The sequence below is a fragment of the Vigna angularis genome, chromosome 9, assembly GCF_016808095.1.
Source record: "Vigna angularis cultivar LongXiaoDou No.4 chromosome 9, ASM1680809v1, whole genome shotgun sequence".
NCBI lineage: Eukaryota > Viridiplantae > Streptophyta > Magnoliopsida > Fabales > Fabaceae > Vigna > Vigna angularis.
Window position 1 is genome coordinate 21,766,553 of NC_068978.1, and position 19,876 is coordinate 21,786,428.

Sequence of the window (19,876 nt, forward strand, 5' to 3'; positions counted from 1 at the left end):
TAGCCACCTTCCAAGCACCTCTCTCACTTTCATTTTCCAAATTTCACGGTGTTTTTCATTCCTCCATGCTACCTCTCCTTCGCTGCCACCTCGCACGCGTCAGCTCCCATTACGCCTCCACTCCAACACATCAGCCACGTCTTCAGACCGCGCCTCTCATTTCTTCCCTCGTGCATCCATTGCGCATCAGTCCACTTTTCAGAGCGTCTCCTTCTCGTTCTCGAGAGCTCCACTGTTGCCAACCATAGATCCGCACTCCATACGCGTCTTCGAAGGTATTTTTATCTTCGTTCATCACACTATCACATCTTCTTCTAGGGTTTCCACTCCCTTCCTCCATTTTCCACCGTTCAAACACCTTAATCCCTTCGATCTTCACTTTCCATCGATCATCCGAGCCTTTGAACCATTTAATCGGTTCATTTTGAGTTTCCTCACCGTTATATAGTTTCGTCGCGTCCGGTTAGGGTTTTGCACCGTCCAAAACTGTCATCCTCCTTACCTTCAACTTACACCGATTAAACCCTATATCCTAGGTTTTCCAGTGTTCGATCTCAATTTTCCCCTTCAATCTTGCGTTTCCTCTCCATTCCGTTGCGTCTTCTCTCGTCGAGGAAGGCTCGAGGAGTTCGAATCGTGCTCGCACAACTTCTATCGTCATCTCCTTGGGTGTTCGTCCATCATCAGAAAGAGCTCATCCTAAACCCTAATCGCGATAAACCCTAGCTCGTGAAACGCCACCATCGACCTCATTTTCAGCCGCAAGCCTCCATGGCCACCATGACGCCACCCAAACACCATTGAAGCCTCCATGGAAACCTTGCAAATAAAAAAACCACAGAGCCACCAGAGAGCCATCTTCGAGCCTTCAAATCGCAAAATGAGAGACCCTTCGCATCCACTGTTGGCCGCCGTGAATGAAGGGGCGAAACCCTGATTCTAAAAACATCTTCCCCAATCTGCAGAATAAGTAGTGGCGTAATGGAGATGCTCGCGAGGGTTTCTCTGCTTTGTGATTTCTATGTGTGTGATTTGATTAATGGTGGTTGCAAATGGTGAGAATTTCACAGAGGAAGACGATAGTCACAATGGCTGTGGCAACGTAGAGGAGATAACGACAATGCTATGATGGTTGCCAATTTTTTTTGCAAAAAAAATAAATAAAAAAGATATGTCAGAATATATTAAATTCCATGTCATTTTAAAACGAAGCTCAACGTGCCATTAAACCAATTTTATATTATTATCCAAGTTAGCTTCAAACTACAAATTGAGACAGTAATACAAATTTTGGATAGTCAATGAATAAAAAAAATTTAATAAAATCATTAATAATATATGTTAACAATGACGTCGTCAATTTAATAACAAAATTGAAAACTCAATCAATATATATATATATATATATATATATATATATATATATATATATATATATATATATATTTATTTATTGTAAACATCCATGCAGAACGAAGACAAAGAGTGACATTTAAAGTTGCAAAATTATTGATATGGAAATATTCCAGAGTAGTATTTCTCGAATAAAATCAAAAGGAGGTGAAAACAAACTAAAATGTAGAAGCACTTGTGTGCAATGTTACTAAGGAAGCATAATCACCTTCCTTGCTCAATAATGCTTCATGTGTTCCCTTTTATGCTATCACACAATTTTTTATTACTACAATTAAACTAGCACCCTTTGTAGTGGATAGCCTGTGAGCCACTACTATTGTGGTTCGATTCACCATAAAACGCTATAGTACATCTTGAACCAATTTTTCAGATGCGTCAAATGCACTTGTGGCCTCATCTAGTAATAATATTTTTTGTATTCTTCACTATTCTCGTGCAATTGTCACCCGTTGTTTCTACCCTCCAGATAGTTGAATCCTTCTTTCCCCTACTATTGTGTCATAATCCTGCACATACAAATATTGATCAGACCAATGCATACATTATTCATAACATCCTACGGTGTCTTAAAAAACTAGTACAAATTCTGATTTTTGTGCATATGGTTGCAATGTGAGGTTATAAGACACCGTACATTACATTTTATACACATTTGCTTACCATTTCAAAGATGTTAGTTACAATATATAGATACAGTCTATATGGAATACAAGAAGATACAATAAATGCATTAATAAAACATCACAAGGCAAACTATGATTTCCATAGGAAATAATCGTTAACAAAGAAACGAATGGCAAATGATTATTGAAAAAATTGAATCCATGTCCATGGTATCTCAAAGCAAAGACTAACCTTAGCTGCAACTGGATCAACATTCTCATATCAGAGTTGATGTACTTGCTCATATGTAACAACTTTTGATAATCTCCAAGTTCAACATAAAGCCTTGCAAGAAGACCTCTAAGAGTAACATCTTTGGGATCTGCTGTATTTGCTTTTAAACCACACTATCGTGCCTGATCAATATAACCTTGTTCTCCACATTTGAAAAAGTTTTCACAACTCAATAATCATAATATTTATTTCAACATTGTTTAAAAGTAATATATGCATAATATTTCAAGGCCTAGATGAAATTTTAACCATCATCATAATTAAGGTAGGCGTATAGATTCATGTAGCCAAATTATTCCAGAAAAATAACTTCACACAAATAACAGAGACAACAAAACTAAGAAGCCATCTCACATGGATCAGGTAAACATCCTTTTCCAAAGAGATTAATCTTTAGGATTCAAAGGAGCAACAATTAGGTAAAAACTCATTGCTCTTTTATAATCCTAGAGTGAACTACAAACAAGTACCCATTCGACCTTCAAACTAATAATTAATTGTGAAAACAAATTTATTCACATGACAAACCCAATTATAAACACACTAAGTCATTTATCAGAAACATAGGATTAACTACCCATACCAATTAATACACTTAATAGAATCAAAACATCAACCCCTAATTTCTTTTTCTAAATGAAAATAACTGAATAACACAATAAAGGAAAACCAAAATGAATAACGAAAACTTACCATCTGTGTTTTTTCGTCTTCAATTGTGGTTTTCGGATATAACGGTGCTTCCAAATGGTGGTTGCAGAGAAACGAACGGTGGAAAACTTCAAAACCCATGTCAATGGTGGTTTCGACCTTCAAGGGTGCTTCGAAATGGTGGAATGTTTGGAAAGAATGTGCATCCTTAAGATTTGCCATCCTAATCAACAAGAAAAACCCTTCCCATGTCAACCCCACTCTCTCATAAACCCACACAACAAAAACCACCAATGACAACAACAAAATAGGCTCTACAGAACACCCTAAACGCGCAACCGAATAGTGGAACGACTTTGGTGCTTTGAAATGGCGAAATGGGGGCGGACAAGACTTCGGTGAACGACGAAAGTCCGGTGAACCGTGCAAAGTGGGTGAACGATAGATTCTGCGAAAGGGGGTCTACAGGTGGAAGAACGTTCTCTTTCGACTTCTCTCGCACAAATGAGCTTCCAATTTTTGAAACCCCAAAATGAAGCCCGCCAAGCTGGGTGCTCCTTCTCTCTAGGTTCTCTCCAATCCTAAAATGAAGTCCGCCACTTGAAATCCCTATGCCTTTCATTTCCACATCATTTACGTTTTCTAATTTCTTGTACCCATGGACCACTAACATCGCGTGACTGTGTCAAAATGTTGTCAAAAATTGGTGTCAAAGTATCATTATCCTTTTGGAAACGTGTAGAATTTAAAATTTTCGGTGAATAGAATCATTCTATTTTAATATAATCATTTGATTTTAAAATTTTAGAAATCTATATTAAAATTCTCTCACATTCCTCAATTTATCACTTTTATAATCTAATAAATATGTTCGTTTAAAATCATATCATAAATAAAAATGTTTATGAATTGAAATTAGGAATTATCCAAATCCAACCCAAAAGAAATATTAATACAATCCCTTACATGAATAGATATTACTCCGCAATGCTTATGTTCTTCATTGGACTCCTGTATAATACGATCATTATACAACTTACACAAACTAGTAAACACATAAGTATAGGTGAGCTAAGAAATTCAATTAATATGTAATTCAAATCTACTAACTTATGATCACATAGTAAAATTAACAAATTAAACAGTTAACTAAATATCAAACAATTTCACAACTTGTAATGCATTCACACAACCTTGATTCATTTAAATTATTGCAATTATTTAATAAGCCCTTTTTAAATAACCATTCACATACAAGGTTGAACCAATTTATACTCACGTTCACAAACACATTGGGTACCATCAATCACTTCAGTTATATCATACCTTGCATCACAATATTTCAATCTATGATTTAAATTTCTATTATGCAAAACAGAGTGATTTTGCGTCTATTTCATTATATTTAATGCAAAGACTCAACACAATAACTAGTTTAAGATATTTAAGCCATATGCACTAGTAATATTAATATAATATCTAACTATAGACTAGAACAATTATCCAAAGCATTCACACGTCACGACATCACCATTTAGAGCAAAAGTAATTTAACCTTACCATTAATTAATAAGGTCATATTCCCAAGAACCAATCTTAACTATTCATTTATCAATTTCTCATACAGCAAAACCTCATTTCAGAGTGTCATCTTACTTGTAATCTTACCATTACATTTCCATCCTCAATTAAACAATGTAAACAATTATACATAGCATCCAATCATACAATCTCATTTAATGACATGCACCATTATTCCCACAATGACCTATAGCAACAGTCACTCCCACCACCGTAACTCAGTCTCTAAGACCAATAATTACCCAATAAAAAAATATCCTCAAACATACAAGTGTATAGTACTAACACTCATAATAATATTCTTTCATATAAGAATGTTTCTGAAACCAACAATTTTTACAACATATCTATTTAAAGTAACAGAGACATATCAAACCTTAACTGATTAAGACCTTTACTTTTATCTTTATTAATCATTATAGATCAGAGTTTAGTAATGAAATAAGGTTTCTCTTTTAACCAAAACTAAGTAAAATCTTATACACCTTCAACGAATCTTCATTCTCAAAACTCAGTATGTGCATAATTCACACTAGTTATAAACACATAGATATACCTCCCGATCATTAACAAAGTACCCATCAACTCAAACACATAAAATTTTCATAACTAGCATTCCCCACATACACATAATCCGGATTTACCATCCTGATCCAGATTATACAAAATTTCCTTAAGTTCAATTAACTTTGGTTCATTTAATAATTAAGCAACAAAATAAGACCCTTAGCCTTATCCAAAACCATTTCAATCAAGCAAACTACTCATATAATGAACCTTAAAGCAACATAATTTAGTGGACGAGATATATACATTTATTCTCAAACATTCACATTAACAACCAGTTGGGAGAATAATTAACTTCCAATAAAACAGTCCATATCATCAAGCATGATGGAAACACAAAAATTAGTAAACTTAGAACAATCAATAATTTCTAGAACTTATTTAAGTTATTCCTACTTTATGAAAGCAGAGTAAATCTAGCATGACAATATTATTAAATTCAGGGCCATACAAACTATCCACATACACATGTAACCAAAATCAATTGAAACAACATAGTATATATACTTCCAATTTCCAATCCACAAATTAAAACACTAACACCCACTAAAGACACCTACGCCTACGCCTACCCCCCATTATCTTGAATAATCCTCCTAATAATATACCCTTAACACGACATGTTATATCATTTATACATTCACATTTAAAGACATATTTTCTTAAAAATCTTCTTATAAATACAATGCCTATTAATTTATTCATATTTTATCTTTATAGTTAAACTCTACTAACCCAGTGAAAACTAATACATTAATCTAACAACGTAAATCTCACTCCCTTAATTTTATACACTAAAAATTACATCCATATTACTACCATAACTATCAAGATTTAAAGTAATATAACATATCCTATTGGAACATCACGTACCTGCCAAAAATTCTTAGATTAACGTGCCAATGTATTAAATATAGTAACCACCTAGGTCTAGTGCAATCAAACATCACGTTTCTGCCAAAATTTCCTAAATTAACGTGGCAAGGTATTAGTTATTAGCAACCACCTACATTTAATTCATTAATCTTTATCATCCTAATATGGGGATATAAGTTTCAAATTGAATATTATCTTCCATTCAAATTTGATTTTAAAATTCTAAACTGAGGTAAACATACATGATGATACTTTTTCCGTATCATATGCAAGCATAAATTAGCGTGTTCACTTCCACTTAAGTAACTCATACATTTCCTTTTTACCCATTCAAATATTACCAATGCATCATAATTCAATCAGAACATATGCAATTCGTATCTCTAGTCAGAACCAAATATAATAAAATATACTACCTCAGTCCAAACAGTACAGTTTATTTCATATGCTTCATAAATGAAACAACCATTCAAAATTCGTAACACCTTCATTCACCTACTCTAACACCATATAATGATGATGCTTTTTCACATGAACAGGGATTATATCAATTCTACTTTTAATTATATTATAGTAGCCTATCACACTGTAAGAGACTTATTTCAGCTTAAAACCACTCAAAAATTCGGCGTGCTTACTCAAGTTTAGTTTGTGTATAATTATTTTATAACATAGTAATGGTGATGTTCATTGTTATCAATCATGGTCCTCTTATAGTTCTAACTATATTCACAATACTCATAGGAAGGTATACAACATTTATCGAGACAAGTCCTAACCATTAACATCTCCCCAATACCCCATAGCAACTGGATTCCACTAAACTCAACCAGTACAGACCACAATATCTATCAATATTACCCAGTAAAATGTCAAATTTAAGCTAATCGGTTTACTTAACAATATGTCATCTTCAAACATCAGTCACCCAAGACAAAGCACAAATTATTATATCATTAACGGACTTTCTATGAATTCATTCAATGCTTTAATCCCATTTAACATATCATTTCTTATTACCGTTCTAAACATACCTAGACTACAATTTATCAGCTAGATGAGAGAACAACTCAATATAGTATAATATATTTCATCGACTCATACATGAAAAAATACTTAGAATATAGGACAATCAAATTTGTCAATAGGACAATCAAATTTGTCAAACAACCCAGACTTTTCAAATTAGACAAAGATAGCTCCCATACCTTGTTCTCTCAGTGCCTCTCATTCGTCACCGATCTCGCTCGTCACGGATTGAGCATTTGGTGTTCTTCCTAGCGCAGCTCTCTTAAAACAAACAAACTAGTTTTGTAATCAAACTAGTTACACAAACAAACACAGAGCATATTACCACTATATCAAACTTAATTTGCTAATGTTATAACCATTTAATATCTATTTAACGTATCTTCCTTTGCCTATTTCATTATTTAACTTAATCCAATTAATTTTCTCAACACTTAAGCATAGTGACCAGACTTTCAACCTATCACACTAAGCTCTGAACAAATAAGCAATATAGTATTTTTATTATTTTATTTAAATTAGACAAGATTCTATATTGATAACATATCCAAGACATTTTATGATCAGGGTCTTTCTTTCATCTTTATTTTTCACCTTTCTTTTTTATTCTTTTTCTAAAATACAATTTTGGTGCATTATTTTTCTATCGTAATATTAGTCCTTGTTAAAAGAAAAAGAAATTACATGATTAAGTCAAAAGAAATTTAAACAATATATTTAATTTAATATGTACGTTAAAATAATCTTAATCATCTTAAAATAAATAAAAAATAATAGACTTATTAGGACGTTACATCCATGTTAGTATTAATATTTTCAAAGTTTGTTTTTCTTTTTAATTGATATTTTCTAAATTTATATGATTGATTGAACTAAGTTACTGACTTTTTCAAAATTAAAAAGTATTTTTTCATATTTTAATTGACATGACCAAAATTACACATTAAAAAATGGAAATCAGGTTAGAAATATCGTATTTTTTTTCTAATATATGTTTGTCACGTTATTATTAATATATATATATATATATATATATATATATATTTTATTTTGTTAACGAAAATAATTTAATGAATAGATGGACTTCAAATTTTATAGAGGCACTAAAATTTGTATATATTCCTTTAAGTGTCTTTTTCAAATTTTGTTAATGGATGACACTTGGTCATGATTAGAAGTGTGAACTTAATCCATGATCCATGAATCCGTTCTAATCCACTCTTAACAAGATGTTTCATTCCATCTCCAAGCATTTTATTATGCACTTCCAAATATTATCATAAACCAAAATTATCCCTACTTAAAACTGTATTAATATTTAATAATGGTCAAAGATTCTCTCGGTTATTATTTTTATATCTGTGCATCTTGAAAATGGCATCTCACTTTCTATAGCATCTCACTTTCTCTCTTGCTCTCTTATGTTCCTCCTCTCCTTCTTTGCACGCAGCACTCCAGCCTCACTGACACCAGACTATTGCTCCAGCCTCACAAACACACACCAGCTTCGTGTTCTTCCCGTGCTTCCAGGCACAGCCGAGGCACACACCACACCACATCTTTGTGTTGTTCCCTTCATCCCGGCTGCTCAAAGGTTGGCCTCTGCAATTTTTTTTCAACTAAATAATGTGTTGTAGATATAGATCCGTAGAGAGACATTATTTTAGATGATTTGAAGATGTTTCGTTGGAGATTTGTGTTGTGTCGGATTTAGAGACGCGATTGAGGCTGAATAGGTTTTTCAGATCCGATACAGTCCCAATTACGTTCCTAAATCCGTTATAGCACAAATTCACAACGTTTTAATTTTTTTTAATGATTTAACGTGTGCTTTTATTTTTGACATTCTAAATGTTTTTTTTATAAAATTTAAATTTTCTGTTAATTATTATTATGGTTAATAATATTTAATTATTTTATACATATATATATTTTTTGTAATGAAATAAATATTTGAATATTGATGAAGTTATGTTGTTTTTAATTATTTTATGTTAAATTTTGTTTTATAGTTTTGATTTTTTTAAATTGGTATATTTTGATTAATTATTTATTTATATAAATATTGTAATTAATTTTATTTATTTTGAATTGGTTATTTTGTTTATAATGTTGTTAATAAAAGAAAATATATATGGCTCATACTCGAGGAGGTTCATCTTCACACCTGGAGAGAGTTCCTCACAAGGTGAGAGTAGGAGATCTGCTTCTACTTCTTTACATCTTCATTATCAATAAAAATAAAAAAAATACAATTATACATACATTTCTATTTTGTTGATGAATCACAAAAATAACAATATTGCAGTAAAGGAAAAACACATTAAGCAACAATTATTAAATATACAATACACATTAAGCAAAGATACAAAAACACAAAATAAATGACAATACAATAATTCCTTAATGATTTCTTTAGGATTTAACAATTTAATCCACATCAACAGTAACAATATCACTAATAAAAAGCATAAGCCAAAAAAAATTCTACCAACCTTCACACTATAAAAAGCCCCAACCTTAGATAAAGGAGAAACCTTCAATCGTTGATGGAGAGCGGCAAAGAGGATGACTAGTTCGGTGGAAAGAGTGTAAGAGAGTGCGAGAGAGGATGACCGGTGGAGAGACTAGTTGTTCGTGCGACAGAGGAAGAACAATGGTGGATGTGCTTCGGTGGAAACCGTCTAAGAGAGATAACGCGAGAGAGGAAGAGAAATCAATGGTGGTTCGCTAGAGAGAGGAAGATGACAAGGAAGAGGAGAAGGGAAAAGGAGAAGAGAAACCACAAATGGAAGAGTAGAAGGGAAATCGCGAAAAAGACTTTGGTCTTTCTCTTTCTTCCCAAAATACCCCAATGTTACATTACACATTAAAAAATTTTAATTTCAAATGGTCCAATTGACATCCGCCACATTATAAAAAAAGTTAACAAAATAAAGTTGTCAAACTAACGTTTTCAATGAAAAAAATAGGTGGTGAGTTGGTTTTGCACGAATTCAGATAAATAATATTGATAAAATGAGAATAAGTGGTGGAATACGAATTATGAAAAAATTATTTGAAAATACTCAACCTGACCCGTGAGTAATATTTTATTGTTATAATTTTTTAGGATTATGATATGTTAACAATTTTTCTTAACAACTTTTTGAAAATAAATTATGTGTCATTATTTTATTGGTCTGTATATTTGAAATAGACCAATCACGAACTACCACATAGACGTTGTAAAATTATTGTTAAAAAAACATTTTCTAATTTTTTAAGAGTGGAAACCCTCTTTTGGAACAAACTCTCTTTTTCATTCTTCTTTTTCGACTTCAAATCCTTCACCATGCTCTCATTCAATGCCTCCCCCTTCTGCGCATTCTTTGAAACCCTCTGCATGGAGAAGCAGCTGCAGCTCTCCAAAACCGCATCAATCTCCTCCTCCTCGGGATCGGAGACCTTAGGGATGTGAAACGAAAAGTAGTGTAAATCGTTTGGGTCACAACGATCTCATCCTTCTCTAGTGGCCATTGGATTTGTTCGACAATGCGTGCACACATTGTCTCCCTATCAAAGGTGGATAACTGAAAAGTCACCGCACACAAGCTTCACTCTATAGTCCTTATCGATGAGGTTGAGGATCACACTGGGGATGCGTAGGAGAACGTCCTAGGTGGCCTCATATGGCGCGGAGGGAGAACCAGCAAAGGAGGCATCCTTGGGAATGAGGTTTTGAACGATGTCGTTGTTGGTGTGTAAGCCAAGTTAGTTTGTTAGTTAGCCTTGACAGCTGGTGTTTAATTGTCCTTCGCAGTTGCTTTTCCTATTATAAATATTGAGCCTCTATAACTTGTAAATAGTTGATTTTGAGATCAGTGAATAATACGATTTTCATTGCGTTTGAAGTTTTCTCTTTTCTTTCTTTGCTCATCTCTTGACCTTTAAGTACAAAGTGCTTAGCCGTTCAGTGCTGCTCGTGTCCTGCTGGGTCGTCCTCTGACATTAGTACTGTAGTGCTCTGTTGGTGTGTGTTCGTAGCGTTCGATGCAGAAGCATTACCGTTCGGTCAAACGCACAAGGCATCACAAACCGTTCGGTTTGGCGCACTCGATCCAAACGCTCGTTCTCCAAACGCTCGTTCTCCAACACTCGTTCTCTTCCTTTTCTAACAGTGGTATCCAGAGCTTCAGGTTCGTGACTTGGGAGCTTCAGAAATCATCAAGGGCTTGGCGGAAAGGTGATTGAAGTGTGAAGAAGATCAAGATTGTGTTTCTTGGTGAAAGATCGAGTGTGTAAAGAATGGCCAGCGTTGATATGTCCGTTAATCTACCTGTTCTCACAGACATGAACTAGAGCAGGTGGAGCACACAGATGCGAGTCTTGTTTCGTGTTCAAGATGTCAGCAACGTGATGGAGGGAGTGGTTTCTGTGTCTGATTTGCACGACACAGAGAAAGAGGAGTTTAAGAGGAAAGATGATAAAGCTTTGCTGATTATCCATCAATGTGTGGACGATATGCATTTTGAGAAGATACAAAATGTGGCTTCAGCAAGAGAAGCATGGAACATCTTGGTGGGCTGCCATGCCAGAGGGGAAAAAGTTAAGAAGGTGAAGCTTCAGTCGTTGAGAAGACAATACAAACATTTACTAATGGAGGATGGTGATAAGATGAGTGAGTTTCTCAACAAAATACTGTAAATTGCTAACCAGATGAAAGGCTGTGGTGACACTGTTACTGATCTCATGGTGATTGAGAAAATTATGCAGTCACTGCCTCCGATGTTTGATCATATTGTGGTAGCAATTGAGGAGTTGAGAGATCTTGAAAAACTAAAGATATAAGAACTTCAAAGCTCTCTGGAGGCATATGAGATGAGGATGTGGGAAAGAAATCCCATCAAACTCGAGGAGCAGACGTTGAAGGTTTAACATGTCAAAAATGTAGAGAAGAAGACATTCAAGAAATGGAAAGGGAAACATGGTAAAGGAAAGTGGAGAAATGATAGCAACAAAGATGACCAAAATGGGTCTTCAACATAGGAGGAAGGCAAACCAGAGAAGAATTTCCGCAAGGACAAGAGAAATATTGAATGTTTCAATTGTCATAGGTATGGGCAATACACTAATGAGTGCTATGCTGAAAAGAAAGAGTAGAAGAAGGATCAAGGAAAGGAGGCCTACGCAGCTCAAGTGGAGTCTGATTCAGAACCTATCATATTGATGACAACTACATCTAAAGTAAGTTCACATTCTCAAAATAAACTGTGGTATTTGGATTTGGGATGTTCGAATCATATGACTTGCCATAGAGAATGGTTGGTAAATTTTCATAAAACCAAGAAGAGTATGGTGAAATTTGCTGATGACAGCACTTCAAAGGTAGAGGGAGTTGGTGATGTTGTTATCAGAAGGAAGAATGGCTTGCGTGCCATTCTAATTGGTGTGTTGTTTGTGCCTGCAATAAGGTACAATCTTCTGAGTATTGGACAGTTAATTCAAAAGGGCTTTACAGTAGTAATGAGAGGCTTCAATAAGGTTGAGGTGTTTGATAAAAGCAAAAACCTGATTTTGAGGAGCAAGATCTCGAAGGATAATACATTTCAGATCAGCCTAGTGAAGTCCACAATGTGTGAAGAATCTGGCATTACAAAATCTGAGATGAATACGTATACACAGACTGGTAATGAGGAAGGTTTGGTGCATGTAGCTATGTTTGTAGGTGCAGAATCGATCGGTCAAAAGGAAGCCTTGGCAGATGCAGAACCGGTCGGTCTAACAGAAGCCTTGAAGAAATACGTGTGGAGGAAGGCAATGAAAGAAGAAGTTGACTCTGTTGAGAAGAATGGAATCTGGAATTCAACTGACATTTCAGCTGGGAAGAAGATAAGCGTTGAAGGGAATGCTGCCAAAGAAGCATGAGGTGTCACAGGTGAACCGAGTCATGGCGAACACCAAAACACCTGACCACAACATTCATTCAACCGAGTTGGATGTCGCTCAGGAGTGTCAAACTGGCAACCGCACTCACACCGTTCGGTCACGCCACACTCACACCGTTCGGTCACGTCACTTAGTCGCTCTTTCGCACCGTTCGGTCTTGGTCGCACAACTCACGCAAATTAGCATCCGCCTTCGCCACGTGATTGGAAGGGACAATTGCTCAACGGACTGGCAAGTGCAAGTTCTGTGTGTCACCGAACACATCGTTCGACCATACACCGCTCGGTCTTGCCATCACACCGCTCGGTTGTTCTAAGAAGAGGTGGGTGCTACCTCCATAGGTACTTGGCTTAGGGGATGTTGGCGTGTAAGCTAAGTTTGTTTGTTAGTTAGCCTTGACAGCTGGTGTTTAACTGCCCTTGGCAGTTGCTTTTCCTATTATAAATACCGAGCCTCTATACCTTGTAAATAGTTGATTTTGAGATCAGTGAATAATACAATTTTCATTGCGTTTGAAGTTTTCTCTTTTCTTTCTCTGCACACCTCTTGACCATTCGATACAAAGTGCTTAGCCATTCGGTGGTGCTCGTGTCCTGCTGGGTCGTCCTCTAGCGTTAGTGTTGCATTGCTCTGCTGGTGTGTGTTCGTAGCGTTCGGTGCAGAAGCATTACCGTTCGGTCAGACGCACAAGGCATCACAAACCGTTCGGTTAGGCCACTCAATCCAAACACTTGTTCTCCACACACTCGTTCTCTTCCTTTTCTAACAGTCGTTGTGGACAATTGAGGTACAAAACCTTTGTAATGTAACATTGATTTCCTTTTCTTTATGATGACACCTAAGACACCTGAGTCCTTCAAATGATGATTGTTTGCATTTCCTTCAAATGATGAAACTATGTATATTCTTCTTTGTGTATAATGCTTTTGTAAGTTTGCTTTTTCTTGTTATAATTCATTTAATTTAATAGTAGTTAATGTTTTGAATTTTTTACATGGTGATGACTGCATGTTTGCTTTTCTTTTCTCTGTGGAGGCCATATTCCATCATTTCCCACTTCATTTCCTCACTTATTTAATTCCTTGTGCGATTGACCAAGTCAGTTGAACATCAATGCTTTTATATGGTAGTTGATATCATTAAATTTTACAAATTTAGTCATTATACATATTTAAATTTAATCATTAATTTTTTATTAATTGATCTAATACAAATGATCTGAATAACCTACCCGTATTTAATCGTAATTGATCAGATAAATTAAATGATTGAATTGAATTTTGAACTATTAAATTTGGATTATGCTTGGATTAATGAAACTTTGAGTGAAATTAATGAAACTTTGAGTGAAATTAATGAAACTTGTTAGATCCAATTATATTAAAGTTTTTTTAAAGTTGTTTTAATTAATATTGGTAAGAATTAACTCTAATGTTAATATAAAGTTTTTTAATTAATCACTACTACAGAATTGGCTATAGATATGCTTTATAGATAGCTCTTTTTTAAATAAGTACTATTTATGAATGTGCGTCACAATAGATAACGCTAATCTAACAAAACCCTATCTATACGTGTGAGAATAGGTAGTTCTTTTTTAAAGAAACCTTATCTATAGATAATTAATATTAATTTTTAATTTATAGTTTGAAATAAACGAATAGATAACGTTTTTTTTTAAATGCTATATATTGTGTTATAATAAAAAAATTTCAAAAAGAGGTTTTCATTGGTTAAAAATAGAGTAATTTGTAAAAACCCCATTATCTTTTAGAAAACTAAAATAAAATTATCTTTATCTTAATTGATTCTTATAAGTTCCTAAATAATGTATTATATTTTAATATCTTTATTCTAATTGATTCTCATAAGTTGCTACGTAATATACTCTATTTTAATTTTTCCTAAATTACTTTAATTAACATGTTAATTTCATTCTCCTAAATTTAATTAATTTTTACCAAACACATTGATAATAATTATTATAAATATTAATACAAACCACACATGTACATAAAACAAATAATAAAAAAATAAACATATATTCTACACACAGCAAGAATCAATCTAATGACCATCGACCACATAACAAGAAGCTCTAATCATCTATGCTATATTTCACTTCATTAATACTTATCTTTTATTATTTTACTTCATGATACTCACGCCCACCACCTTTCTAGATAATTATTTTTCTTGAGTCTTATAGAGTAGGGGAAGCTAAGGGAGCTTGGGTGGAAGAGCTTATACAAGTCTTATGGGCCTATCGAGGCACACCGCATGAATCCATGAGTGAGACCCGTTCAAGCTAACGTACGGTACAAAGGCCATGTTGTCGGTCGAAGTAGGAGAGCCTTTTCTAAGGAGGTAGTTATAGGGCTTGGATGTTAATGCCAACCACATTAGAATCGAACTAGACACTGTATCTGAACAAAGGGAGAAGGAATTTATGTGAAATGAAGCTTGCAAACGGATGGTCATGCATAGGTCAAGCCGATGAGCTTCGATAAGGGACACTTGGTATGCAGAAAGAAAAATGATGCGGTGAAGAATTATTCACAGGGGAACTTGCACTGAACTAGGATAGACTGTTCAAGATTACTGAAGATAAGAAGAATGATGCTGATCAGCTCGAATATCTGAGCATCAAAGTTGTACTAAACACTTAGAACATATCCAACCTTAAGTTTTATTTTAGTCGAGGCAAATGTAATTTTCAAACATATTGATTATTAATAAAATGAGGAATTTAAAGTCAACTTTGTATCCTTTTCTTATCTTGTGAAGATCCTAGCGTCAATTAAGGAAGAGTTCGCCCAAATGAACCCCTATCGCACTCAACACGCAATTTAAGGAAAAGTTCACCTAAGTGAATCACTAGTGTGTCCTTTTCCCCATCGGTCAAGGTAGAGTTCTACACAAACCATTGTCAATGGACACTAACAGTTAAAAAAGAGTTCTAGCAAACCCTTATTGTCTCATAAGCGAACGATTAAGAAAAAACTAAAAAGAACCCTTGTCAAATCGCTTATCAAAAGATAGTTAAACAAATCCCTACTATACCGAACACATGGTCGGTTAAGGAAGAGTTCACTTATGTAAGCCCTTACTGTACCCTTTATTGCATCAGTCAAGAAAGACTTCTACCCGAACCCCCTCGATGGACATAAACAATTAAGGAAGAGCTTTACTGAACCCTATCATCTCACAAGCAAATAGTTAAGGAAGATTTCTAAAAAGAACACTTGACAAACTGCTCACCGAAAGATGGTTGATATCCATCTAATTAATATATGAAGGTGCATGTTAACGATCGTGGACAACTTCACTCAAGTGAACTCCCACCGGACGACCGACCTCAAGTGGCCTAAAAGTCACTTAGTTTTTAAATCAATATTAATGCAAAGTGATCAATTAAGGATGAGTTATGAAAGAGCACTGATTGAACGATCACTATCAAAACGCTTTAAGAAAACACCGAGTTACAATATAAAAAGAAAGAAACATTGATCGAAAGAAAATGCACGGGAATAATCAAAATACTTTGTATTCTATCCCAAAGGGGGTGGATTACAATATGACAAGCCAATCTAGTAGTGATCAGTTTACAAAAAATGGTTAGCTTCTTTATATCTTTGTTTTTTTATGATGAATAGCTTAATTGTTTAAATGGTTTCTTGCACAACAAAATGGCATAACAAATGTGTATATCTTTAACATGTTAATGCTAGATGTTTGAATCCATTAATGATGAGTGAATCAAGCCTAAAACAGATTAGGAGTCTAGTTTTTGGTATAAATAATCGATTACATAAGTGTAATAATCTGTTAGATTTAGCCATAACACTTAGAAAGCTAAACAGGGGCAAATTACTCTGTTATAATCGATTATATAAGTTACATAACCGATTAAAACTGAGAGAAAACCATAATCTATTATATAAAGCAACACAATCTGTTAAGAATGGCTAATGAATGACTAATATGGCTAGGTGTGGATATAATTGATTACATAAGTTTGATAATCGATTAAAACAAAAAGAATAGTCCAATCCATTACACAAATAGCCTAATTTGTTAAGATTGTTGAAGTAGCAGTTATAGGCATAAGAGTTCAAATAATCGATTACACACATGATATAATCTGTTAAAACAAAAAGAAAAACATAACAAATGAATGACTACAATGTTATAATTTTCAAATATTAACATATTTGTTGAGTTTTGATTACAGGTGATCTCAAGAAACGTTCTTGGAGAATCTAAGCTTCATTTGGTGATTACAGATTAAGGTTTACTTCAAGACATTGGACTTCATTGAATTTGATTCCATCTGCAGTTTGAAGAGTGTGTTGAAGATCAAGTTCATCATCAATCTGTGTATTGAATACTTGTGTGAGGATAGCCAAATTTGAGAGTTGGGATTGCTCTTGTGATTTGCAAGAGATTGAGTCTGTTCATCTCTTGTGTTTAGTATTTTGATTTGAGTGGTGTCAGGAGTGCAGTTGAGGGTTGTCATTGTATTCTTGTAAACTTAATCAGTATAGTGGATTCCCTTCTACTAAGGTTGTTGAAGGAGGACTGGATGTAGACTTGTGATAGCTGAACCAGTATAGATTGTTGTGTCTTGATCTTTCTCTTTTCCTTCTTTACTTAGTCAATTCATAATTATTTGATTATTGATTTGAAGATCCAAGAACTCATAAAGATTTGAAAAAGATTTTAAAAAGGGTAAAATCGAATTCAACCCCCTCTTAGATTGAGATACTATGCCTCTCATTTCTAACAATTGGCCCTAGAGCAAGGTTATCAAATTTTAATCGATTAAACAGATCTTGATAAGCATTATATCTCAAACTTTCAGAGAAGGGGCTTCCACAAATAGGCCACCTTTATTTGCGAGAGAGAATTATCCCTTTTAGAAAATCAGAATGAAAATCTTCTTGGAATCAGTAGACAAAGGAGTATGGGATGCAATGATAAATAGACCCTTTGAACCAATCAAAGTCTAGAAGGGAAAAACCATGATTAAGGATTTTTTTGAATAGACTCCTGATTAAAATAGAAGAGCTCCTTATGATGTTAGAGCCAAAAACCTTATCTCTTATGCACTTACTATTGATGAGGTTTATAGAATATCTATGTGTGCAACTGCAAAAGAGATGTGAGATGTGTTAGAGGTAACACATGAAGGTACATATGAGGTGAAGAAAGTTAGGAAGAATTCTTTAATCTAAGAATATGAAATGTTTACGATGAAGAGTGGTGAGACAATATATGATGTACAAAAGAGATTCACTCACATTGTAAACTATCTTCTTGCTCTGGAAAAAACCTTTGATAAGGAAGAACTAAACTTCAAGATTCTAAATAGTTTGAATAGGACTTGGCAACCAAAGCTCTATGCAATATCTGAATCCAGAGATTTGACCACCATGAATATGACCACCTTATTTAGAAAATTGATAGAACATGAGCTTGAATTAGGAAGATTGAAAGAAGAAGAAGAAGGAGAGCAAAAGAACACAATTTCTTTCGAGACAGTTGCAAAAACAGCGAGCAAGGCAAGCTCAAGGAGACATGATGCAGAACATGATTTTGAAGCTAAAATTTCTTATTTTAAAGCAATGAATTTTATGGTAAAAAGGTTCTCTAAATTCATGAAGTTCAAAAACAAAACTAATTTTGACCTTGTAGGAAATACAATGACCAATAAAAGGAAAGGAATATCAACTGCTGCACCAACTTATTATGAATGTTGTAAAGTTGGATGCATCAAGCCTGAATATCCAGTAACCAAAATGAAACAAAAGCTGGAAGAGAAAAGCAGTCAAGATGGAAGAAATAACGGGAAGAAAAAGCCCTATATAGCTTGGGAAGGCAATGCTTCGAGTTTCTCCTCAAGTGATTTAGATGAGAGCATTGAAAAGGAAACCAATATTTGCTTGATGGTAGGCTCAATATGTTAAAAAAGAAGTGCTAGTAGTTTCGAAGATGAGAGCATAAAGGACAAGTATTATCAATTACTTGTTGCCTTTCAGGAATTACATGAAGAGGCTATGAAAATACAATACCAAATTAATAGGTTTAAGAGTGAAAAGAGATGCCTAGAAGATAGAATAGAAAATCTGCACAAAGAAAATGAAAGCCTAAAATCTGAACTAGAAAGCTTGAAAAATGCACCTAGGTAGAGCACAAAAGAAAGTAAAGTAAGTGTTCAACAGTGTGAGAACTGTCCAACAGAGTTAGAAAGAATTAAGTACCTAATGAACATACTGTCAAAATTCACTTTAGGTAGTTCTAATCTTTAAGCCTTGTTAGGATCACAAAGGAGTGTACTTAATAAGCAAAGAATAGGCTATACAGGTAAGAGCAGTAAAATGAATGCTAGGAAATTCACTAACATTAGCAAACCTTCATCTATAGCTTGCTTTTATTGCAATCATATTGGTCATACATCAAAATCTTGCTATTATAAGAATGTTGGAGTGCCTAATGGAAAATTGAGGTGGATTCCTAAGGAATCACCACAACCAACTAACATTAAAGGCCCCAAATTCATTTGGGTACCTGCACCCAAATTATTTAACTATTTTGTAGGTAACTCAGATGATTTGGAAATGGATTTGTTCAAGGAAAAGCACAAAGCTGAAGTATAACACACAATTCAAGTGCTTATAACACCTTGAGGCCATCAAACTTGGTAACAAGCCTTGGTATTAGTAAAACATGCATAATTCCCATTTTGCATAGACATTTTGATGTGTGTGATGGGTGCTTGTTGCTTGACATGAAAAGATCGAATGAAAATATGCAAAATAATAGTTTATGCGAATTTTAATCAGTCATATAAGTAGTCTATTCGATTAGGCTATTTTCTCTATTTTGTTGGAATTGTGCTCTAGAACTCATACAATCAATTACGTTAAAA

The 19,876-nt window shown here is 34.2% G+C and overlaps 2 long non-coding RNA genes across 2 annotated transcripts; one reads left to right on the forward strand and one right to left on the reverse strand.

Moving 5' to 3' along the window:
• Positions 1 to 1,486: 1,486 nt before the first annotated feature.
• LOC108347452 (uncharacterized) lies at positions 1,487 to 7,713 on the reverse strand. The gene is made up of 5 exons (XR_001833898.2): positions 7,197 to 7,713; positions 3,931 to 3,975; positions 3,007 to 3,644; positions 2,272 to 2,449; positions 1,487 to 1,922 (listed from the first exon to the last, which is right to left on the reverse strand). It is a non-coding gene; the product is annotated as an uncharacterized LOC108347452 (long non-coding RNA).
• A 649-nt stretch (positions 7,714 to 8,362) lies between these two features.
• On the forward strand, positions 8,363 to 17,573 carry LOC128194059 (uncharacterized). Its single transcript, XR_008245339.1, has 2 exons — positions 8,363 to 8,611; positions 17,180 to 17,573. It is a non-coding gene; the product is annotated as an uncharacterized LOC128194059 (long non-coding RNA).
• Positions 17,574 to 19,876: the final 2,303 nt, after the last annotated feature.